Source organism: Triticum dicoccoides, chromosome 6A, assembly GCF_002162155.2.
Source record: "Triticum dicoccoides isolate Atlit2015 ecotype Zavitan chromosome 6A, WEW_v2.0, whole genome shotgun sequence".
Classification (NCBI taxonomy): Eukaryota; Viridiplantae; Streptophyta; class Magnoliopsida; order Poales; family Poaceae; genus Triticum; species Triticum dicoccoides.
The window spans coordinates 632,647,761-632,655,989 of record NC_041390.1 but is presented as its reverse complement, the minus strand read 5'-3'; positions in this window follow the sequence as shown (position 1 = coordinate 632,655,989).

The window sequence follows — 8,229 nt, the reverse complement described above, 5'->3', positions numbered from 1 at the left end:
AGAGAGAGAGAGAGAGAGAGAGAGAGATTGTAAGTCCATTCGACTTCTAAAAAAAGAGATTTGAGCTCATATTTAGATTCCTACGGAATTACTGGAGTGCGTAGCAATGAATTCCATAGGAATTTTGTGTATCCATTCATACAATCCATAGGACTTCGATAGGAACAATTCACACGGACTGAAATCCAACAAAATCCCTATGAAATTCCTTCAATCAAAAGAGGGCCTAATGGTGAGGAAAAATTCCTTCAATTCATCATAATTAGAAGGCACCAGGCACATATAATCTAGGGATGGCCTACCAAGTCTAAGTGTGTTGTGTTCGAATTAAACACATGGTTAGGTTTGTATTGTGTTGGTCGTATGTACACTTCCTGAACGCACATTGTGTTTTCTCTTGTAGACATAGGTTATCAATTAGATGGATCATCTCTTGCAGCCTCAATGGTCCTCCCAAAGTATATTTAGGCATCGATCAACTCTTTTTCACCACACAAACATGCATGACCCCACGTTGTAGGTAGATACATATGCATTCCCATTATTTGTGTGTGTGTGTGTGTGTGTGTGTGTGTGTGTGTGTGTGTGTGTGTGTGTGTGTGTGTGTGTGTGTGTGTGTGTGTGGAATCACCCAATGGAAATTGCTAATAGAACATTCTATTTTATGAAGAATTCTCTAGGCCATGTTCATTTCGAAAATGGCTTATGTTCTCCTTCAATCAAGCGTTGATATACCCCGGGTTGCGCTTATGCGTGCCATCTATTTCTCTATGGAAAATGCAGGCCTCGATTGCATCACTAGTGTCAGGAAATATCCAATATACATTGCTTGAGAAGGCTGAGCATATGTGCCTTCAAGATAAGGATGGCTAATCTTCTTGGAGAACAAATCATCTTGGATCGAGTGTGCTTGTTCTGTGCTACATATAATAGGGAGTGGAGAAAATTACAATCAATCCAAACAAGGAGACATGGTGCGTCTAGCAGTGCAGCGGATTATGATATAGTTTAACAATTTTTACTTATTTTATTATTTATTGATCAATTTTTTTGCTTTGATGGCTAGTTTTCCACAATGGGCTAGTTATGATGTATGTCCAGTACAATATAGTTCAACAACCGCCAATTAAGTCCCAGAGCATGATAAAGACATTGGTTTATCAATCCGCATGCCATCTCTTTGGGGTCTTTAACAGTTCGAAGGTACCCAAAGAATATGAAGGAAACGAGGTGACGTTACTAGAACCGTTGTGCATGCTAAAATTAACATACAAATCTAATGAAAAGAGGTTGGTCGGAATGACCGATGCCACTTCTATGGTTTGAAGGAAACAGTGGACCCTTTGCTATTTGGTTGTGCTCTAGCTGAACTATTATGTCATGGAGTCCTTCATGCATTTGGATTTAGTAGGCCACCTGAATGCATTGCCAACATGTTCGGAGGATGAATTTTCTCTATCCTAGTTGAACCAAGAAAGCTAGTCCTCTATTGAGGGACAACTATTTATTGGAAAATCAGGAGAAATGCACTTGTTTATGAAACAACAATTGACCATGCTTCATTGATTGTCAGTTATGCAATCATTCAACCTCTCGTGGTCTTTTGCAGAAGGAATAAGTTCACAAGTTCAAAGAAGTTTTTAGGAGTGTAGATGCCTGGAGTGATGGGTGTGAAAGCTTAGATAAAACATTAGTGATTGGCGCTGATGATGCGAACAAAGTTCACTCCTTTTAATTTCTGTGTGAAGAAAATTGTACTTTTGATCTACTAACAATGTTCAGAAGCCAGGCTTGCATGCTTTGTCATCTTAGTAAGTGTAGAATGAACTGTGCCATTATTTTGTTTTTTCATCTTTTGTTTGCTGAACACTATATGAACATACTCTTTTTAAGGAAGCCATCATGGTTATCATTATTAAATCATAACATGATCGGATCGTTCACATTGTGCTCAATTAAATTCAAAGGGTCCATCGACCTAATTACATGAAATCTTACTCTAAAAACTATACTTTGCTAGGACATGAGCGACGTAATTAGCTTTTCTAATACAATGAAGAAACTTTGCTAAATAAGCATTGTTGTCACATGTCTGATGCCATTGACGACGACCCTCCCCCAATCGCAACACAACAAGATTAGAGGTGGGTTGCCAACAAGGACCTAGAATACACTCCTCCAATTGCCTCTGCTTTTTAGCATGCTTTAATGCGGGCCTCTGTTCCTCCCCGAACAACCATTAAGACACGGTCAATGTGGGTCACTAATGTGGTTGATTTGTGCACGTGAAATCGGTGATTAGGTGTCGAGCTGCACCGATATGGATGCCATTGTATTATAATGTGGTTGCACCATGATACCCTCTCGGCAAAGAGGTAGTGTCTAGCCTCGCCGTGGGACATGATGCCTCCACCCATTTGCGAGATAACTGTAGGGCTGAGCGGACCAGATCGAGTAATCTCCTGAATGTAACTAGGGCTACGGTTTGCTTGATTCGATGTGTTCTATTACAGTAAGCCTTCTATGGCAATATTTTTTGTTCCTTCTTGGGAAGCATCATTTTGCTTTCATGTGGTAAAAGGTTGGCTGAAAACTATCAGTTTATTAAACTCTGGACAAACAAAAAGAAATGTTTGCACCCCTGAAATTGTATATTATGGATGTTCATATTCTTGAATTTTAGTTTAGCTAAAACTCACACTCTGGTTAGTAATGCTTGAATGATATGATATAAACATGTCATCCAATGGTCCAAAGTCTGTAAAAGCTCCGGTACATATTGTTTTCCCAGATGATTAAATGTGCTGATGTATGTTATCCAATGGGTACAGAGGCTTGCGGTGGCGGAACTCCCGATCTATTGTGTTCCCCGAAGGTTTTAGGGTATATGGACTTATATAGGCGAAAGAAATCGGTCAGGAGAGCCACGAGGGGCCCACGAGGGTGGAGGGCGCGCCCAAGGGGGTGGGCGCCCCCCTGCCTCGTGGCCTCCTTGAAGCTTCCCTGACTTCAGCTCCACATCTCCTGGATCACGTTCGTTCCAAAAATCACGCTCCCAAAGGTTTCATTCCGTTTGGACTCCGTTTGATATTCCTTTTCTTCGGAACACTGAAATAGGCAAAAAAGCAGCAATATGGGCTGGGCCTCCGATTAATAGGTTAGTCCCAAAAATAATATAAAAGTGCTTAGTTAAGCCCATAAACATTCAAAACAGATGATATAATAGCATGAATGCTTCATAAATTATAGATATGTTGGAGACGTATCAACATCCCCAAGCTTAATTCCTGCTCGTCCTCGAGTAGGTAAATGATAAAAGAAAGAATTTATGAAGTGTGAATGCTAGCAGGTGCACAAGTTTGATCAATGATAATTTCAGTCACCTTTTCTAGCATGATTATATGTCATAACAGTAGTTCATCTCATAAAACTTCTCAAGATCAAGTAACAAGCTATTCACATGTTAAAGCATAGACCATAAAATTTCTTGAAAACTAGCAAACTTCATTCTCCATCATCAAACAATTACAATTCATCTTATTTTCAGGAAGGGTCTATGTCAGAGCTTTGATTTAGCAAACTCCACATACTCAACTATCATATAGTCTTCCATGATTGCTACCACTCAAAGCATATTCTTAGAACAGATAGCATCCATCGAACACAGAGAAAGATAGGGGCTTAATGTTTCGCCTCCCAACTTACTTATCATATAGATAATTGTCAACAATAATAATTCATGATCAAATATATTTGCATGGCCATATATGCTTAGCTCTTTCCCCAACACACGATGCTTGCCAACTAAAGAGTAGGTAGGAATGAGAAGGAATACTATTGACTCTTGCATAAAAGTAAAAGATAGGCCCTTCGCAGAGGGAAGCAGGTATTTGTAGAGGTGCCAGAGCTCAATTTTGAAATAGAGATAAATAATTTTGAGAGGTATGCTTTCATTGTCAACATAACAACCAAGAGTTCCCAATATCTTCCATACTACATACATTATAGGTGGTTCCCAAACAGAAAGGTAATGATTTTACTCCCCCTCCACCAACAATCACACTCCATGGCTTGTCCAAAACAACGGGCGCCATCCAACTATCAACAATCTTGGGGGAGTTTTGTTTATTAATTTTTGATTTGATTTTGATCTTTTGATCATGGGACTGGGCATCCCAGTTACCAGCCATTTTTCTCGTGAATGATGAGCGGAGTCCACTCATCGTGAGAATAACCCACCTAGCATGGAAGATACTGACAACCCCTAGTCGTACATGAGTGATTCGGGCATACAAAACAGATTATTATTTGAAGGTTTAGAGTTGGCAAATGCAAATTTACTTGGAAAGGCAGATAAATACCGCATATAGGTAGGTATGGTGGACACTCATGGAAGAAACTTGGTTCAAGGAATTTGGATGCACAAGCAATATTCCCGCTTAGTACAGATATTTTGGCTAGCAAAGGATTCTAAAAAGCAAGCACCACATGTTGGAGGATCTATAACAATATAACTTCTATACAAATACACCCAAGCATAACTCATTACGTTGTCTTCCTTGTCCAACTTCAACTAATTTGCTTAGGTTTGAAAATAACTAATGGGGCTCACAATCATAGAAGATGTCTAAGATAATATATTTATATGTGAAATCTCTCTTCCTTCAATATTCTTTCATGAATTGTCCAAGTGACCAATATAATGTTTGCTAACCTTCAATAAATTTACTACCTCTACTTCTTAGATGTGAAGTCATTACTCCCAATGGGGTGAGCATATGAAACATATATAATTTCAGATTTATGACATTCAACTCATTCAACCATTTACTCATAGGATATAAGTGAAGCACACGAGTAAATGACAAACTACTCCAAAAAGATATAAGTGAAGATCAATGAGTAGTTAAATAATTATGTAACTATGTGAAGACTCTCTCTCATTTAAGAATTTCAGATCTTGGTATTTTATTCAAACAACAATCAAAACAAAATAAAACAACATTGCAAGGATAACACAACTCATGTGAAGAAGCAAAAACTTAGGCTCAACCGATACTAACTGATAGTTGTTGAAGAAGAAAGGTGGGATGCCTAACGGGGCATCCCCAAGCTTAGATGCTTGAGACTTCTTGAAATATTATCTTGGGGTGCCTTGGGCATCCCCAAGCTTGAGCTTTTGTGTCTCCTTAATTCCTTTTATATCTCGGTTTCCTAAATGTCGAAAGCTTCATCCACACCAAACTCAACAAGAACTCGTGAGATAAGTTAGTATAAACCAATGCAAAAACCTTATCATTTTCTACTGTAACAAATCATTAAAATTATTATTCAACATTGCATACTAATGTCTCTACATATTTAATACTCCTATCCTCAAATAGAATCATTAAACAAGCAAACATATGCAAACAATGCAAACATAACAGCAATGTGCCAAAACAGTATAGTTTGTAAAGAATGCAAGATTCATCATACTTCCCTAACTCCAAAAATTATGAGAAAACAACTTTGATGTAGAATATTTATCAGAGCTCAAAATGCAAAAAATTTCAACATTATATCATTCTCTGACTTCTGTAGGGAATTTTTGCAACAACGGTAAACTTTCTGTTTTCAAACAGCAACATGTATACTAGCAAAACTAAGCATGGTAAAGGCTATCCTTGACATTTTTATTGAAAATAAAGATGCAAAACATTACTCTAAATAACAGAAAGCAAATACTAACAAAAGAAAATGACGCTCCAAGCAAAACACATATCATGTGGTGAATAAAAATATAACTCCAAGTAAAGTTACCGATGAACGAAGAACAAAGTGGGGATGCCATCCGGGGCGTCCCCAAGCTTAGGCTCTTGGTTTTCCTTGAATATTACCTTGGGGTGCCTTGGGCATCCCCAAGATTAGGCTCTTGCCACTCCTTATTTCATAATCCATCGAATCTTTACCCAAAACTTGAAAACTTCACAACAAAAAACTCAATAGAAAACTCGTAAGCTCCGTTAGTATAAGAAAATAAATGACCACTTTTGGTACTGTAATGAACTCATTCTAAATTCATATTGGTGTAATACATAATGTATTACAACTTCTCTATGGTTCATACCCTCCAATACTACTCATAGATTCATCAAAATAAGCAAACAACACATGGAAAACAGAATCTGTCAAAAACAGAACAGTCTGTAGTAATCTGTATCAAAAGTATACTTCTGGAACTCCAAAAATCCTAAAAAATTAGTAAGTCCTAAGAAATTTGTGTACCAATCCAGATAAAAAAGAATTCAATCAAAAGCACGTTTTTGTGAATTATCAAAACTAATTTACTAGGTGCAAAAGTTTCTGATTCTCAGCAGGATCAACACAACTATCACCGTAAGCTATCCTAAAGGTCTTACTTGGCACTTTATTGAAACAAAATCTATAAAACATGATTACTACAGTATTATAATCATGTGGAAACACAAAAACAGTAGGGGTAAATATTGGGTTGTCTCCCAACAAGCGCTTTTCTTTAATGCCTTTCTAGCTAGGCATGATGATGACAATGATGCTCACATACAAGATAAGAATTGAAACACAAAGAGAGCATCATGAAGAATATGACTAGCACATTTAAGTCTAACCCACTTCCTATGCATAGGGATTTTGTGAGAAAACAATTTATGGGAACAATAATCAACTAGCATAGGAAGGCTAAACAAGCATAACTTCAAAACTTTAAGCACATAGAGAGGAAACTTGATATTTTGTCAATCCCTACAAGCATATGTTCCCCCCTCATAATAATTTTCAGTAGCATCATGAATGAATTCGACAATATAACCAGCACCTAAAGCATTCTTTTCATGATCTACTTGCATAGAAAATTTACTACTCTCCACATAAGCAAAATTCTTCTTATTCGGAATAGTGGGAGTATCATAAGAGACTCGAATACTAAAAATTGTTTCCACATTAAAAGAGTAATGTTCAGAAAAAGGGTAATCATAATCATGACAAGTTTTATAAATATAATCATCACTACTTTTTATAGCATAAGTTTCATCACAATAATCATCATAAGTAGCAACTTTGTTCTCATCATAATCGATTGAAACCTCTTCCAAGATAGTGGAATCATCACTAAATAAAGTCATGACCTCTCCAAATCCACTTTCATATTCATCAAATAAGATTCAACATCCTCCAAAATAGTGGGATCATTACTTCCTAAAGTTGACACTCTTCCAAACCCACTTTCATTAATATAATCATCATAGGTAAGAGGCATGCTATCATCATAACAACTTTGCATATCAAAACTTGGGAGGCTAAAAATATCATCTTCATTAAACGTAGCATCCTCAAGCTTGGGATAAACATTAATTGCAGAAAATATATTCTCAAATATTTCATCCTCATCAAACATAGCATCCCCAAGCTTGGGCCTTTTCATATCATAAGCATAATCACTCTCATCATTAATAGTATGGATGGCACCAATAGTATAGCAATTATCATCATCACAATGAGTAGTAGGAGCAACATCCTTTGAGGGGGATACCTTTTTACCTTTGCTTCTCCGTCTTTTCTTTTTCTTCTTCATACCATGTGTGGGTTTAACCCTCTTCTTTGAGCTCCTTATTAATGAGATTGGTTGAATAGAAGGCTCCTTCCCGTTACCTGATTCATCATAAGAAATAATAGAAGGATATTGGGAAGTCTCTTCCCTTTCATTAGTATTCTCTTCATCTTCTATTTTCTTTCTTTTCTTTATGTAATTGGCAATATAAAGATTTTCAATGCAATTCACCGCACAATACATATAAATTTCCTCTAGATCAAAATCAAGAACTCTTTTAAGGGCAAATTCTAGAATATTTTTAGTTATGCTTTTCATTTCTTCATAACCCAAAAGCAAACTAAGTTCATTATGATGTGCAAGGGAAATCAAGTCATCACAATTTTTGGACACGATTAAATCATGAAACAATTTGCATTGGGGATTAAAGTCATCCTTCGTGGCTTGCATCACAACTACTAGCACATTGCTTGCTTGTTAAGCAAAACTGTTCTACATACACAACAAGCATTTTCAGTTAGTTCAAAAATAAACAACCTGCACTCAGTCAAAATGATCCATCACAACTACTAGCAGACATTCCAATAGGGGAATTATTATGTCACTCCATACAATTGCATTTTCATTTTCTTTTTTTTCTTTTGCGTGTTTTTTTTGGGGGG